This window comes from Mustela erminea, chromosome 6, assembly GCF_009829155.1.
Source record: "Mustela erminea isolate mMusErm1 chromosome 6, mMusErm1.Pri, whole genome shotgun sequence".
Classification (NCBI taxonomy): Eukaryota; Metazoa; Chordata; class Mammalia; order Carnivora; family Mustelidae; genus Mustela; species Mustela erminea.
Window position 1 is genome coordinate 76,281,658 of NC_045619.1, and position 18,271 is coordinate 76,299,928.

An 18,271-nucleotide genomic window follows, 5' to 3' on the forward strand; every position below is an offset into this window, starting at 1 on the left:
TCCATGAGCTGTGATACTTATACCAATACTTAATCATTCCTTCCTCTGCTAACCTACAGAACAGTGTTTTAACCTCCATTTATGTCACTATATCTCGTATTATATTATATACCTGTCTCACCTAATGGTGTATTTAACTTTGTATTTGACAAAGCACCTAATAAAATATCTTGCACCCAGTAGGCACTTAGTAAATGCCTTAAGAAATGATACAAAAGCACCTATACATCTAAACTTTCTGTATTAGCTAGACAGAAAGTAAGTATACTTCACATTGGAAAGCACTGGTTCATGCAGCAATTCTTCTGGATCATTTAGCTCTGCAAACTTGGCTGCAAGGTAATTCCTTCCAATTAAACTGTTTTGTTATTCAAGATATAATCAGACCTTTTCTGAAGAAGATGTCTCATCTGAAAACCAGATGAGAGCGGAGATTGGCTCACACAAATGCATGCTTGTGGCAGCTTCCTCTTAAGATGTTAAGTTGTACAACAAAATGTATTACTTTAACGTATATTTTATTGCTATAAATGAATGACATTTTTATTCATTTGTGTTCTCTTAAAGAAAGGTTATACACAATTGTATTGCCAACTACTGCCAATTGCAAAAAAAGAAAAGCAATAAATGGCAAATACCAAATATGTTGGATTAGGAAACAAATTTTAAAAATCCTAAAAAATGGAAGCCTATGTGTCATTTCTCTACATCTTTCATGATCTTTCCTTCTGTTCTCCAAACCTCCTTAGTGATGAACTAAGATTAAAGGGCTGCACAGAGTACTTCAAAGCAGCACTTGAAATGAATATAGAAACTGAACCATTTTCAGGCCCAAAAATGCCCACATAATACTGTGCACTTTACTACTCATTATTTAACCCTAGGACACAGTATTTCTAAAAACTAAAAAAGGAGAAGGAAAGAAAAGCGAAAGACAAAAAGAAAACTGAAAATATACATATTAGCTTATATTTCTAGCAATTATAGAAAACAGACTACTTCAGCTCTCTAGTCCTTTAAAACCCAGGAGTCAAGGTCTGAAATACACAATTCAGTGCCCTAACACTAAGATGAATGGTACCCAGCTGCCAACCTTTAAGGATACTGAGGCTTGGTCCCAGAGACTAGGCAAAATAAAACATACTTTATACATTTACATCCTAATGCTCCTAATGTTTAGCTTCTAGAAGTAAAACAAAGCTTATTTTACTAGATTTTGATTACCTTTCAGGATGTACAGAATTTGCCACACCAGAATGAGACTCTTTGGCATAAGGATTATTGTAGGCTGATTATCTTTAAGAAACTGCAAACATGGAAAAGCTCTGAAAACCAAATAGAAGCTACCCTTTTGTAAGAGGCATTTACATTTACAAGGGAAACCTCCATTTATAAGGGTGTCTCCCTCTACCAGAAGAGAAGGATAACTCAATCTTCAGAACTCTTACCAAAGAAGGTAAAACTTAAATCTGTATCACAACCTTACCCTTGTTTACTGTGCTTTTCCTGGTAATCTGTCTTAACTGCCTCCCCCTGCCCCAAATCTTCTTTTCTCTTAAGAGATTATGCTGAGTGAAATAAGTCAAGCAGAGAGAGTCAATTATCATATGGTTTCACTTATTTGTGGAGCATAACAAATAGCATGGAGGACATGGGGACTTAGAGTGGAGAAGGGAGTTGGGGGAAATTGGAAGGGGAGGTGAACCATGAGAGACTATGGACTCTGAAAAACAATCTGAGGGTTTTGAAGGGACGGGGGGGGGGGGGGGGGGGGGGGTGGGAGGTTGGGGTACCAGGTGGTGGGTATTATAGAGGGCACGGATTGCATGGAGCACGGGGTGTGGTGCAAAAATAATGAATACTGTTATGCTGAAAAAAAAAAAAAAAAAAAACACTGAAAAAAAAAAAAAAAAAAGATGAACATGGTGAAGTCTTTGGCCACTTTAGGGAGTTACTTAGTTTTATGTGGGTCTCTCCCATTTATACAGAAAATACTAATGTCATTAAACTTTTATTTGTCTCTTGCTAAGTGATCTCATGTCAATTTAATTCTTAGACTACGCAGAGGAACTCTGAAGGGTAGAGAAAAATTTTTCCTTCCAAACAATGACAAAAGTATTTTGATAATAATAAATTTCCAAGGCTTTATAGAGACCAAATACATAAGATGGAGCATAGCCATGGTTTATGATGGAAAGAAACAGACCTGGGTTTTATTCAACCCTGGGCATACCAACCACAAAAGCCTGGTCAACTTATTTAATATTTTAATGCACAGCTGACAACATCTATTTCATAGGACTGCTGAGAGAATTAAGTGAAACCATACAGTTGGTACCTAGAATGGAGAAGGCACTCAGCAAAAAATGTTTTTACCACCCTTGTGCCTTCACTTACCAGTTCTCTATCTCAGCTGTACCATCCACCCAAAGTCAGTAGGTACAACTAACCAATTTCTTCCTTGAGGAAAAACTGTTGCTCTGATAATGCACAGACTGGAGAAGAGGAGAAAAATAAAGAGAATGCCTGGCTGTCTTACTGATGAAAATTTTATCATGAGACTTAGAGAACAAGAACTCCACAGGCTTATTTAGGGCAGTATGTATTTGGGACTCCCCTTGATTCTTCGAAATCCAAGGAAATCAGAAACCACATGAATGACAAAAACATACTAATAAGATAAACAGTCTATTGACAAACCAGGGCAGTCAATCCCCGCAAAGAAGTGTTACTTATTGGGGAGCCCGGGTGGCTCAGTGGGTTAAGGCCTCTGCCTTCAGCTAAGGTCATGATCCCAGCATCCTGGGATCGAGCCCCACCTCGGGGTCTCTGCTCCCTGGGGAACCTGCTTCCTCCTCTCTCTCTGCCTACTTGTGATCTCTGTCAGTCAAATAAATAAATAAAGTCTTTAAAAAAAAACAAAGTGTTACTTAATGATATGGAAGAGCTCATCATTATAAGTTAAATCAAAGGTTCTAAACCCTGGCTTCACATTAGAATGGGGGAAAGGAGACTTTTAAAATATACCAGTGTCCAGGCCCTACCCACCCAGGATTTTGATTAATTGGTCTTGGCTTTAGGCCCAGGAAATTCTGTTTTATTAAAAGCTCCCCAGGTGGTGCTAATGTGCAGTCAGAGCTGAGAACCACTGATCTAAGTGTTTTTAAAGACCCAGGGGGCAAAAGTGAACATTGAGCACCCAAGGTCCATACTATAAGGCAAAAGCTATTTATCTTCTGGAAGCACACCAAGCTGACAGAAAGGGAAAAGCAGGTTTGGAACAAAAATTCCAAGCTTTCAGGAACTCCAGAATTCTTTAGAATCTTCTGTGGCATCCTGACCAGTCACAGAGGTATCCTTTTAAACTTTCTCAACTGAAGTTAACAAATGAGCTATTTTCGGTCCAACTAGCTGTATCAGCACCTGCCTAACAGTAAACTAAGGATGAGCCCTCATATGGTGAGCAATGCTTTTAAATGGTGTGGCTGGGACAGCTATCACCAAAGGAGACAAACCTATTTTACCTCAGATGAAGCCTTCTTCCCAGTGCCAAGAACTGAAACTCTGTCAAAGATCCTCCTTTCCCAGGTGACAGCCCTTCCCCTGGTGGTACCTCACATAAAACCAAATAGGTCTTGCATTGAATCCATATTTGCTACCATTCTTGTTTTATAGGAATCATACTGCTCTCACCTACAAACCTTTAGGTTTTGTAGGAAAGTATCCTCTATTGGTGGCCATTCAGGACACAGAACTGTGTAGTTCATAACTGCCCCACTTCTCTGATAACAAGATGGTTACCTGATAACATGGTCTACCGATAACATGATGAACACATTACTTATTCTCTAGTAGTTCCACAGTGATGATTATATTCCAAATACATTTTTTTTTAAAATCTACTTGAATGCAGCTTAGACATGTAATCACTTAGGAGCAGCAAGAGTAAGAGCTAAGACATAGCACCAGTTACTCTGTGCCAAGCACTGTTCTAAGGGCTTAAGAAATGTTAATTAGTCTTCACAAGGACCCTATGAAGTGGGTATCATTATGTCCTCATTTTAAAGACAAAGAAATCAGGTATAAACAAGATAAAGAACTAGGACAAACTGCAACTAGGAGAGGGTGGGGGGAGGTGGTAGTTGGGGGATAGGGAAGGTAAAAATGAAACAAGATGGGATCAGGAGGGAGACAAACCATAAGAGACTCTTAATCTCACAAAACAAACTAAGGGTTGCTGCGGGGAGTTGGGGAGGGAGAGGGTGGTGGGGTTATGGACATTGAGGAGGGAATGTGCTATGGTGAGTGCTGTGAAATGTGTAATCTTGATGATTCACAGACTTGTACTCCTGGGGCAAATAATACATTATATATTAATTTAAAAAAATTTATATATATATATATATATATATATCAAGGCACTCTTGGGGCACCTGGGTGGCTCAGTCAGTTAAGTCTAGCTCTTGATTTCAGCTCAGGTCATGATCTCAGGATGCTGGAGTCAAGCCCTGTGTCATGCTCCACGCTCAACAGGGAGTCTGCTTGAGATTCTCTCTCCCTCTCCCTCTGCCCCTCCCCACCCCGCTCTTTCTCTAAAATAAATAAATTTTTTTAAAAATTTAAAAATACAATAAAAATAAAATAAAATCTAGGCAATCTGGCTCCCAGTAATGTTTATTGTAAGACATGCTACAATAAATGTTTAATGATTAGTTAACTTAATTCTGCAGAAATCATAAGAGAATTTATCTTAACCTCATGTTTAAAGACTTTCAAGGATAACTTGGTAAGTTTCATTGTTCATTCACCTCTGTTAAATGTATCAAAGCACTGCACAACGATATGGCAAAGGGGTTTCCTGAGAGCAGTCAAACCCAGTCATACGGAGCACAGTACCTGACATAAAGGCACCCATGAGAAGGGAAAGCACAGACCTGCCAGTGACAAATGGAATGTATTATTATTCCCGACACCAGAGTTTTACTATGAAAGTAATCAACTATGAATTAAAAGAAAATATCTCATTTGTATGGGCAAACTTGTACTGCTTACTTTGAACACTATGCCAAACTGAATTTGAATTTCATTTCTAACACACACGTACATTTTTCATGTAGGGAAAATATAGGTAACATGGCAGGAGATAGTTTAAAAGATGACTGCGAGGGGCGCCTGGGTGGCTCAGTGGGTTGAGCCTCTGCCTTCGGCTCAGGTCATGATCTCAGGGTCCTGGGATCGAGCCCCGCGTCGGGCTCTCTGCTCGGCAGGGACCCTGCTTCTTCCCTCTCTCTCTGCCTGTCTCTCTGCCTACTTGTGATCTCTTTCTATCAAATAAATAAATAAAATATTTAAAAAAAAAAAAATAAATAAAAGATGACTGCGAGCAAAAAAAAAAAAAAATCGATTTGATCCTTTAAAACTATTTTACATGAGGGACATGATAGAGCTAACATTGCTTTCCACTACATTTTGGTTTTCAATCTCTGCCTCCCAAAGGCCTCTCCAAGCCTCTCCCCTTCTAAAAGGAATTGTGCAAAAGTGAGGAAGAGTATCTTGTATCCACATGCTATTTATTCCTCCTCTTCTCTCTGGGCTTTAAGTTCCCAGTGCCTTACAACACAAGAGCTGGGTGATTTATGGTTTTAATTATAAGTCAAGCTATCCTAGAAAAACTATCATAACTAAGAGAACTGTATTACAATTATTATATTTAAAGCAAATTGTATGCAACTGTTTTTACAGCTCTTGTGTTCTACTAACGGAAGGCACTTCGATGTGAAAAGTGTACAAGGGTTTTTCGGACACTGCAGTCAGGTAGCCAATTATCCGAATAGGGCCCTGAGAGCATTAAGGTGCAGTTCAATAATCACTTCCTTATTTGTCTACCTACCTCACATTGCTAAATGTATTTTTCAACCAAATCCCTCTCAGTCACAGAGAATCTTGTTATTTTTCAAAGCACTCGGATTAGTTCAGTGACAATCTTTGAAGTTTGTCCTTTGTATAGTAAGGATTTTTAGCAATATTCTCTAATACCCAACACTGTCTTAAAAGACGCTGAAAAAAAAATCAAGTGACAAACCTATATTTATAATTCTGATAGTTTTATTTCCATCCTTTGTCTTCTAGCTTGCATTCCACTTAATCTATTTCCTACTGATTTATAAATCATGTTCATGTTAGCCCTTTCTGAATAACACAGAAAAGTTAGAGGAATATCATAAATATTAAGATACTAAGCCTTACTCTTTAAAACTCTATAGTTTCCAACTGGCATCCTTTTACATAGAACTGTGAAGTAAACTCTAAACCATTTCTCCCCAAAACAGTTCGTTGAAAATAAAAAGGGTCTGCAGTTCAAATCAGTAAATTCCTCGTTAGGTGTTACCTAATGAAGATTTACTGTATTGTTTGGAAGGGTAAGGCTGAATTCCTATGATCCATCTGAGCTGTTTACCCAGCAAACATCACCTTAATGCACATTAAGTCCCAAAGTCTAGGCCAATCATTAAGCATCATGAATGCACTTAAACCAGAGACAGTGTTAGCACTGTGTAAATCTAGAAACATCCCCCAAAGTGGAACCTTCCAATACATATCATCTACCTTGTTTAGGGTAATGAAACGTTTTCCCCATAGAAAGGCAAATCCAACCCCTTCAAACCACATTCAAGAACACTGTTTCTTCAGCCCTACATCTTGAGCTACTTGACTTTGCTGTTCCCGGTTTCTGTGGATTTTGTTTTTCATGTATTTCTCATATGCTTAATAATCATATGAGTTATGCATTTACTAAAAGATCTCTATTCTAGGATTCACAAAAGAAATGCTCACCATCATTTATCAATCACAAGACATTTACATGATAATCACCAAATATAAATTATAAATTATGGGGAGGCCTGTGTGGCTCAGTCAATTGGGCGTCTGCCTTTGCTCCAGTCATGATCCCAGGGTCCTTGCATCAACCCCGCATCAGGCTCCTTGCTCAGCAGGGAGCCTGCTTCTCCCTCTGCCTGCCGCTCCCCCTGCTTGTATGTGTGCATGCTCTCTGACAAATAAATGAAATCTTTTAAAAAAAATTATAATTTAGGTAGTATGTTTCTACTTAATGCAAGCTTTAGATGAAAAAGGATGACACTGAGTTTAGCCACCTGCTAAAATTACAACTCACCTGTTAACATATTTTTCAATTTTAGTGCATGCCTCATAACTCCATTTTAAGAAATTAAAATAATAAACTGAGATCCCAGATTGGTAAATTAATTTCCCTCTGCCTTCAAGGGCCACATAGAACATCAACATTGATGACTGACATATCTGATAATCTGTTGGCAGCTAGAGAGTAAACATGAGACCAAGGCTGAAAAGTACATAAGAGAAAAAAACAAAAAAAAAAACCCAAAAAACAATATTTCCCAATGGAGTCTTCAAGTAAAAAGCAGGTAATATACGATCAGCAAATGACCAACTTTTGTGTTTCCTGGTGAATGATTCTGTGTAAACTATTAATGAAAAATCTTGCCAAATATGTAAACATAAGGAAAAATTAACTCTGTGTAGGTAGGGGAAATACCTCAGAATGATTTGATATTGGTATATCAGGTAGGTAGTTTGGCCAAGCTTATTTACAGTGTTGTGATTACCGTAGAGGCAGTATGAGACGCTTGCTCTGGCAGAGTAAGATGTGATGATATAAAATAAATGTGTTTTGCGCAGCTATTATGTAGTTTTCAACTACATGGCAAAATACAATGACTTGCACAAAATCCACAGTACTGTTGCTAGAAAGAATGCACACACAACCATACCTACACATATCCCTTTTGGGGGGGGCGGGGTCACTCTGAAAATCTTCTATCTCCAAAGATCTGGGCTAGGGCTTTGGGAGATACAATGATTAGCAGACATCCTTTGCTTCACGGAGCTCATACACTAGTAATCATCAAACAAAACAGGAATATGTTTAATTGCTATGACTGAGGTTTTGGCTGTTAGGAAAAGAGTCGTGGCAGAAACATTTAAGTCTGTCACTGGCCAATGCAGAAAAGGGATATAATGGAGGGAGCTAACAGAAGGTGCAGGTCAGTTTGTAGGTACAATTTGCATATAATAAAATGAAGAGATCTAAAGTATACCATCCTAAGAGTTTTGAAAAATACATATACCTTTATAATGACCACCCCAGTAAAAAAATCGCAACATTTCTATCGTTCCAGAAAGTTCCTTATATCTCTCTCTTTCTAGTCAATCCCCACTGCCACAGAAAACCAATAATTTAATTTGTACCCATAGTTTATTTTACATGCTAACGAACATCATATGGAATCATGGGACACTGTACTGTTCTGTGTTTAACATCTTTCACTCCTGTTTTTTGAGAGACATCCACATCGCTGTTCTATTTCATGGTTTATTTATCTATCCTTACTGGTCTATTTTGATTACTTTAGCTTTATACTAAGTCTTGAAACCAGAAGGAGCTCTCCAATTTCATGCTTCAAGATGGTTTTGGCAATTCTAGGTCCTTTACTTTTCTATAAAAACTTTTAGGATCACCTTGTCTGTTTGAATGAATTTGAAAGATTGTAAATGGTGATAGTGGACATCTCTGCCTTGCAACTGATAGTCAGGAAAAGCACTGCAGCTTTTACCCCTGAGTATGAAGTTGGCTGCAGGTTTTTTTCAGACATGTCCTTTATTGAGTTCAGGAAGTGCTCTTCTAGTTTGCTGGAAGGTTTGCACATACATGAATGTTATTCTTTCAAATGTTTTCTCTGCATATATTGAGTTAATTATATAGGTTCTCCTCTTTTCAATAATTTGGAACATGGTGACTTGCATGAATTAATAATTTTCAAATGCTAAATAACCTGATTTTCCTCAGAAAACTGTGTCACAATTTATTATGCTTCTATTTATTGCTAATTTTGATTTGTTACTATTTTGTAAGGATACTTACAATCAGCACCTAGAGTTTTCTGTTCTTAAAACAATATCTTGGGCCATATTCGAATTATGCTGTCATCAAAATCCCAGCTGGAAAGTATTCCTTCCATCATTATTTTCTTTTTTAAATTTTATTAATTGATTTGACAGACAGAGATCACAAGTAGGCAGAGAGGCAGGCAGAGAGAGAAGGGGAAGCATGCTCCCCACTGAGCAGAGAGCCCGATGTAGGGCCTGATCACAGGACCCTGAGACCATGACCTGAGCTGAAGGCAGAAGCTTTATTAACCCACTGAGCCACCCAGGCGCCATGCATCATTATTTTCTTAAAGCTTTTGTTTAAGTTTGGAGCTACTTCTTCCATAACTATTTTACAAAATTTAGTACTGAGACCATCTGGGCCTCCACTTTGCTTTTGCAGGTAGGCTACTAAAAATGATTCAATTTATTTAACAAATACCGGGATATTCAGATTTTCCATTTCACCTTGTGTCAGTTCTTAGTAGGACTGTGATCTTCAAGCAATATTTCCATTTCACCTAAGTTGCTGCATTATTTTTTTAAGATTTTGTTTATGTATTTGACAGACAGAGATCACAAGTAGGCAGAGAGGCAGGCAAAGAGAGAGAAGGGAAAGCAGGCTCCCTGCTGAGCAGAGAACCTCATGTAGGGGTCGATCCCAGGACCCTGAGATCATGACCTGAGCAGAAAGCAGAGGCTTTAACCCACTGAGCCACCCAGGCGCCCCTAAGTTGTTGAATTTATTAGCACAAAATTGTTCAAAGTATTTCCTCATTATCCTAATAATGTCCATAGCAATGATATTATTTTACTCCTGCTATTGGTAACTTGTGCTTTAGCTTTTTTTCTTAATCAATTTAATCAGCCCTATCAGTTTATCAATTTTATTAATCTTTACAAAGAATCAACATTATTTTTTCTATTGCTTCTATTTTTCTATTGTTTCTATTACATTGACTTCTAGTCTTTATTATTTATTATTATTTCTGATTAGTGGGTTCTATTATTATTATGAAATGTCCCTTTTTATCTCTGGAAATACTGCTTGTCTTAAAGTTTTACTTTGTGTGATTATTAACAAAGCCACATCAATATACTTGGCGTCTGTATATCTCTTCCCACTCTTTTATTTTAACCTATCAGTGGCACTATACTTAAACTGTGTCGCTTTTAGACATTAGCCATTAGAGACTTTGTCATGTTTTTGTGCACAATGAACATTTTTTACACTTTACAATTATTGCAATGATTGGGTTTTAAGTCTACCATTTGCTATTTGCCTTCCATTTATTCCATCTGTTTATTCCTGGGTTCTTCCTTTCTTGCCTTCGTTCAGCTTACCCAAATATTTTAAATATCCATTTTAATTCTTTTTTTTTTTTTTAAAGAGAGAGAATGTGAGCTGGGAGTGGGGGAGGGGCAAAGGGAAAAGGTGAGGAAGAGAGAGAATCTTAACCAGACTCCATGCCAGGAGTGGAGCTCGACATGGGACTTGATCTTATGACCGAGATCATGACCTGAGCCAAGATCAAGAGTCAGACACTTAAGTGACTGAGCTACCCAAGCACCACTCCATTTTAATTCTTTTTTTTTTTTTTTAATATTTATTTGAGAGAGAGAGGGAGAAAACAGGGGAGGGGGAGAGGAAGAGGGAGAGAAAGAGGGAGAGAAGCAGACTCCCTACTGAATGAGGAGCCCAACATGGGGCTTGATCTTATGACCCCAAGATCATGACCTGGGTCGAATACAAGACTTGGATCCTCAACTGACTGAACCACTCAGATGCCCCTCTACTTTAATTCTTATAATGGCTTCTTAGCTATATCTTTTTATAATACAGTCTAGTAGTTGTTCTGGGGACAAAAATATACATCTTTACTATTCAGAGATAACATTATAACTCTTCAGAAACATATAATTTCCACTTACTTCTTCTAACGTTTTTATTATTGTCAGCATATATTCTATAGCTAACTACATTTAAATGTAAAGTAATATATCTTTTGAAAAAATTGAGAGAATAGTCCTTTATATTTAGCCTCCTATTTACGATAGCTGGTGCTCTTCTTCTTTACGTTAGATGGGCCTTCATCAAGGGTCATTTCCCTCAGTCTGAAGAATTTCCCTTAGCATTTCTTACAATGCAGGAGGTCTGGTGGTGAGTTTCTCTTAATTTTACTTTATCTGAAAGTATTTTCATCTTACCTATATTTTTGAAGGACATTCTCTCACTGGATTGGCATTTTTCTTTCAGTACAGTTGACCCTTGAGCAACATGGAAGTGAGGGGCACCCCCCCTGCGCACTCAAACATCCACATGTAACTTCTGACTCCCTTCAAAACTTACCTATTAACAGCCTACTGCTGACTGGAAGTCTTACCAGTAACATTCGATGAACAGTTGATTAACACAAATTCTGTATGTAATATGTATTAAGGACTGAATTCTTTAAAAGCTAGGGAAAAGAAAATGTCACTTAGAAAATCATAAGAGAAAATACTTTTACAGTACTGTACTGTATTTGTTGAAAAAATCTGTCAAGTGGACCCATGCAGTTCAACCCCATGTTGTTCATGGGTCAACTGCAGCTTAAAGACGGCATGCCATTGTCTCCAGACCTCCCATTGCTCCTGGTGTAAAGTCAGTGATCATTCGTATTGCTGTTGCTCTTCATGTAATATGTCTTTTTTCCCTTGGATCCTAACTCTCTGTATATGGATATTCTGTTTTCAGCCATTTGATTACGATACGCCTGCATATGCTCATCTTTATATTTATCCTACCTGGGATTCACTACATTCTAGAATCAGTACTTAGTGTTTTCATCACATTTTGGAAGTTTGCAGCCATTACTGTATTTTTTTTTAACATAGTTTCCCCTCATTCCTTCTTGGATTTCAATTACATATATATTAGATCACTCAGTATTAATTAGAAGTATGTAAGAATATTTAACATTGTGCCTTTGGTCACAGAGGCCTCTTTTTTACTTCATTATTTTCTCTTTTTCAGATTAGGTGATCTCAATGGATCTGACTTCAAGTTTTCAGGTCCTATCTTCTATTATCTTCAATTTGCTGTTAAGTCCATCCAATGAATTTTTTAGATGCCAATTTGTAATTTCAGGGAGTGTAATTAAACAATTAGAATTTCTATTTGGTATTACTTTTTATAGTTTGCATTTCTTTGCAGAGACTCACCATTTGGTCACTCAGTATGACTATCTGGTTTGCTAAGTCCTTCAACACATTAAAAGGAGCTGCTTTAAAGTCCTTTTTTTGCTAATTTCAACATCTGAGTTATCTTGAGGTCTCTCTATCTTGTCCAATTTTTCTTTATGTGTCAAAAATTCTGTTTATTCACATATCTAATAATTTTTTGTGTTCTAAGTATCATTAATGGTAAACTGTAGAGACTCTAGATTTTATTCCTTTCTACTGAATGATGTAGAATTTTTCTTCTCAGCCGCCTTGAGTTTCCAGAGGCTGGGTTTTATACTTGGTTACTGTGAATCTGATTAAGTTTTGGTCTTAGGGCAAATCCTTAATCACGCAACAAAGTCTTTACTTCTAAGGCCCAGTCCTTCTATTGCTCTAATGAAAAGCCTGAGCTGTAACCTCAAGTTTCAAACCCCAAATATGTCACTCCCCATAGAGGCAGGAAATAAAATCTCTCCCAGCTTTTATCATCTTCTAACTGTTGTTGCCCAAAGGCTCCATAGAATCTCTGCTATATATTCAGAGTTCTGAGGTCAGTAAAACATCTGTGGCAAATTAATATTCAGATCTGGGGGGCTTCCTCCTCTATGAATCATTCTTTTTCTCGACTTACACCCTCAAATTCCACCTCACTCTGACCACCCCAAACTCTAGCCACTGAGACTAAGTCAATAAAAAACTGTCTAAGTTCTAATTGCCCATTATGGATTGAGGGCTGCCCTAAAGTGAAGATAGAACTGTAGACTCACTACGAGCCACTCAAGAATCAGATCCCCTGGGGCTCCTGGGTGGCCAAGTCAGTAAAGCCTATGCCTTAGGCTCAGGTCACGATCTATGGGTCCTGGGATCCAGCCCGACTTTGGGCTCTCTGCTCAGCAAGGCATCTGCTTCTCTCTCTCTCTCTCCCTCCCCCTCTGTACACACTCTCTCCACCTCTCTAATAAATAAATAAAATCTAAAAAAAAAAAAAAAAAAGATTCAAATCCCCTTCAGTTCCAACCTATTCTTAGAGCTGGAGTTTTTTTGGAGTTTTTAAAATTTGTCTGTGGTTTATAATAGTCATCTTTAGGAGAGATTTGTCTTATAAAAACCACTCTCATTCGTAAACTATACTTACTGTTTACCTGGGAAAAAAAATCAGATGGTTGAAAGTGAGGGAAATTTTTATTGTCCAATTTAGATACAAGATAGAAAATCAACCCAAAGCTTTCTAGAGATGACAGCAAACAGTTATCTATCAGCATTTAAGGGTTTGTACATACGTTCACAGCTATTAACTTACCTGATCCTAATAATACTGTAGAACTGCAGAAGCACTGGCTACATAAAGATACCCGAGCTCAGATAAGTTAATTTATGTGCTGTGAAAGCAAGTCTTAAACCTATTCCTCCCACAACACTATCGATATCTTTATGATAAAGAGTCTTATATCCTAATTTTGTCAATGACGAAACTACAAGTATCTTCAACATGAAGGTGTTAACTTGTAATCACGCTGTTAGCCAAATCCATCTTTCTTAAGACAGCCACTGCATGGTTAGTTTTTTTTTAAGACAGATTTATACTCCGTATTTTGTATGGAGCCAAACACCACTGATCTCTGAGAACTAAATTATAAAAACACCTTCCCCAACATGAATTTGTTTAGAAATATCACCTTTTTGAAACATCATTCTTAAAAGCATCTTATTGACATGATTTTTTAAATTGTAAAATATTAGAGGGGAGAGAGGATCACTAATTTTTCATCCTAAAGTAAAAGTTATTTTCCATACTTTCAATAAACTTGATTCAAAGTATTACTAAAGAGAGTGCAAGGGATTTAAAGTTCTACTCATACCCATGAAGACCACCTTTCTATGTCCCCTTCAAGCTCTCAGATAGTCATCATAGCTCTCCACCTAGCTGCTTTAAAACTTCTCACTATTGCCCACATATGACTGGCCCTTTCACACTACTTACTGGGCTTCTGGAAATTATATTCCACCTAGAATTTCCTTCTCCTCACTATGCCTGGAACTCTCTTATTCATAAAAACTCAGCTCAAATATCTTTCCAGCATAAAGCTAACAAATTTACATACCCTAAGAGCTCTCATAACACTATCCAACATTTAATTAACAAGTTAATGAAAAAGTTTCTTTGTTAGTCTGTGACGTACCTGAGAACAGGTACGTTTCTTACGTGTCTGTCTCTAGTAGCGTGCACAATATAGCATACAGAAGGTGCCCCCCCACAACAAGTTTTTCTTGAATGACTGAATGATTCTTATACTAACTGATGTCTCCAAGAGTAACACACCTCACTACCTCACACCTGTATTCTGGTCACAGCCTCATAAATATGTTCCCTGCAACCATCCAGGGGCCCAGAGTTCTAATAAATTCTGGGCATCACTCTATTAATCTTTGACTTAACATTATAGCATGCTCTGCTCTAAAATAGTTTCCCTTTTCCTGTAGATAGAAGTTCAGAACCTCTAAGCCTCGAATTCACAGACCTCTAGAATCTGGCTCCTATCTCTCATTCACTTCATTACCTCCATTTCAAGTCTCTTCATTCTGTCTTCACCTAGCCTATATTCTGCCCGCATTTCCACCTGTGTCTGTCAATTCTTCAATTCTCAGTACAGGTCTCACACTATCCATGAACTAGCCTGAAGATATTCCAGAAAAATCTCTCATACAGATGTTGCTAACTAATACTTTGTGCTTCTCATTCAACACTAAACATTTTCTCAATTTCTACTTCCTCAGCACACACAAAAAGCATGATGTAAATGATAAAAAATGTGAAAATACCTAGCACATTCAGACACCAAATGCTTATGTATGGGCTAGTGAGATAACTCTAATTTTAAAAACTTAAATCTGAGAATAAACTGCATAAAAATCAACATAAAGGAGAATGATTTAACCCCTCTTATTACTATAAGTCACATGATGGTTTGTGTAATCATAAATAGAGGAATACTTATTTGAAAACCAGCTATGTCCAAAAAAGAAGGACAAAACGTGTTCTGAAACCAGGAGCAAAGGAATGGGCTCAGAAACTAATTTTCATTCTCTGATTTTTATTCTTAATAGGAAACACTTATAATTAATAATTTAGTTCTCCAGCTATCTATGAAGTAAAATGTATTCCTCAAAATACATTAATGAATTGGTATTTTGGTTTAAAAATCAATACCTTTTCACTTTAGTTAAGAGTTCCTTCCCTAGAGCTGAATCAATTCAGCTCAGTTCAATAAACATTAATTGAGCATTTTCTATGTTCCAGGCTCTCTCCTAGATCTAAAAATGAGTACAAAGTCAATGACATTCAGAAGTTCCAAAGTGAATTAGGAGACAGACAAAACAGTTAACAGTTCGAAGTAAGAGGTGTATACAGCAGTGAAGGTACATATAAAGTCATGGAAGGACAAAGGCACAGAAACAGCTTCACATGACACATGATACACAAAAGCAGAGATTTAAAGGAGGAGCCACAGGCAGACCAGTAAAGCAGGACAGGGTAGGAAAGCACTAGAGGTAAAGTAAGCAGACAGAAAAAACCTAAAAACATGAGAAAGCAAGATGCAACTGGCATATCAGGTATACAGCCATGGCTGTTCTATAAAGGAAGAGAGAGGGAGGCAATGATAAGTTATAAAAATCTAGAAAAGCAGGGCACAGATTGGATACCACAAACCATGATAAGAGCTTGATTTTTTATTTCCTGTGGGAAACGGAGAGGCTGTGAAACACTGAAGCAGTAGCATGCCAAGTGTTTTATACAATCGCAGTGGCAGCTGTTAAATTTACTCTATTATATATTTATTGGAGGCCTGCAACAGGCCAGGCTTTAACTCAGCAACTAAAGAAACAAAACAAAACAAAAAACCCCTTCATTTGCTTGAGGTGTAGTGAGTGAATCTATGTCCAAAAAGCAAGACTAAAAATATCAGCACAGAAAAGGCAGTGATAAAACTTTCTATCATTAATCCTATTAAACTATCTCTGCCATCTTTATAAGCACTGTAATGTATTAGGGAAAAATAAAATTTTTCGTGGCAGCATGAGTCATCAGGGAAACGCAAATCAAAACCACAATGAGATACCACTTCACAATCACCTAAGATGACAATAATCAAAAAGACAGATAAAAAACATTTACGAGGATACAAAAAAACTGGAATTCTCATACACTGCTAAGTAGGGATGTAAAATAGTGCAGTACTTTGGAGACCAGTTTGCCAGTTCCTTGAAAGGGTAAACTTAGTTACAACTTCGCCTAGTAATTACACTCCTGGGTGTATGTATACCCAAGAGACTTGAAAACATGTCCACCTTGAAAGCTGTACAGAAGTGTTCATAGTCAAATAAATATAAATAGCCAGTAGCTGTTTATAATAGCCCAAAACTGGAAATGTCCATCAACTGAGAAGTGGATAAATGGAATGTGTTATATTCATATTATTTGCCAATAAAAAGAAATAAAATACTTACACATACTACAGTATGAATGAACCTTGAATAAAAATGGTCAGTGAAAGAAGCCAGTCAACAAGGGACCACATATTGTTAAATGAAATATTCAGAACAGGCAAATCTTTAGAGACAAAAAGTAGATTAATGATCACGTAGAGCTGGCAGAAGCTGGTAGGTTGGGGTACAAAGTTTCTTTTTGGGGTAATGAAAATATTCTAAATTTGACTGCAATGATGGCCAGCCACACAGCTCTGTGAATATACTAAAAGACACTGAATTGTATTGTAAACACATAAAGTAAATGGTGTGTGAATTATATCTCAATAAAGTTGTTTTTACAAAATTCTAATCATTAATGAGTGCTTCAAAATCCTTATTCCTCTTTCCTCATGAAGCTGGATGACATTTTTCCCAGCAAAGAATGTATAATAACACAAGCGTGCTAGACATATATCAAGGTTCAATTTTCCACTGGCAATTCTCTTTTCCAGAAAAACTAATCTAGTAGTTGTGCAGCAGAAGACAATTTATTTCTGTGATCTCCAAATAAGAGAATAGCTTTGGCCCACCTGGCACAAAAGACGAGTTAGTTTTTCAAGAACATCAAAGGCTAAAAAGTTTTTAGGTCTGATTAATCAGTATCATCTTCTATAAGCCTTCATCTGATCACTACTGTAAAAATTTTCAGTAACTACATTTTAAATTATAAAATACTGGAAGCAGAATGAGGAAGAAAGTAGTTAGATTTCAAGTAAGACGAACTGGCCCTAAACTCTTCTATGTAACAGCCAGATGGCCTCAACCAATTCTTTAACTTCTCTTAACATTTTTTGTTAATCTAAAAATCATATCAGTTCCACCAGTTCTCTAAAAGTTTTGGTTAGGATCAAATTATACTCGCTAACAGACTCTAGAACTGTTCATCACTACAATGTAAACTAGTAAAATCTGGGACACTGGTTACAGTAACACCAAATGTTGGGTAACATGAGAGTTTCAGAGGCAATAAAAGTCAAAAAGATAAATAAACAATGTTAAAATGTAAAAACTCTTGTAAGATAGGGGACATCTTACTTTATAACATGCAAAGCTACGAGTATGAAAAAGTTCTATATATGACATCTACACCCACATTTTAATTAGAATTTCTGAAATATACTGCCACAAGAATGAATTACTTGTTGTTATAATTTTAAATAAGTTATAATGGCTGACCGTTCTAAAGCTGATGTTAAGGTAGTACTTTTACCTTTATTTACTTGTAACCACACTCCCATTAGCCCAAGAATCAGAGAAGTTAAATGGACTGCAAAGGATGCTAAATACTGGAAGAGAATAATACACAGAGAATTCACCAGTAAAAAAAGAAAAAAAAAAAAAGGAAATTTATCTGCATGTGGACAGAATGCATATTCATGCAAACAAAAAGTGAGTTCCAAGAGATCTGGTATGTTAATACATTCGGCTGACTACCAGCCTAAGTTAGTTTTCGCATCCTCTTATATTTTATTTTTTCACCCTTCAGTCTAGTATTGTGGGAAAAAGCACACAGCATGTTATTCCGCTTTACTGCAAACTTACGTCTCCAACCTCAGCTGGGATCCCATGGTTA

The 18,271-nt window shown here is 37.1% G+C and overlaps 1 protein-coding gene across 2 annotated transcripts in view; it reads right to left on the bottom strand.

The window, feature by feature from the left end:
- The window catches only part of SLC2A13 (solute carrier family 2 member 13), a 363,699-nt gene that overhangs the window by 283,578 nt on the left and 61,850 nt on the right, over positions 1 to 18,271 (bottom strand). The gene's annotated exons all lie outside the window — the stretch shown is intronic.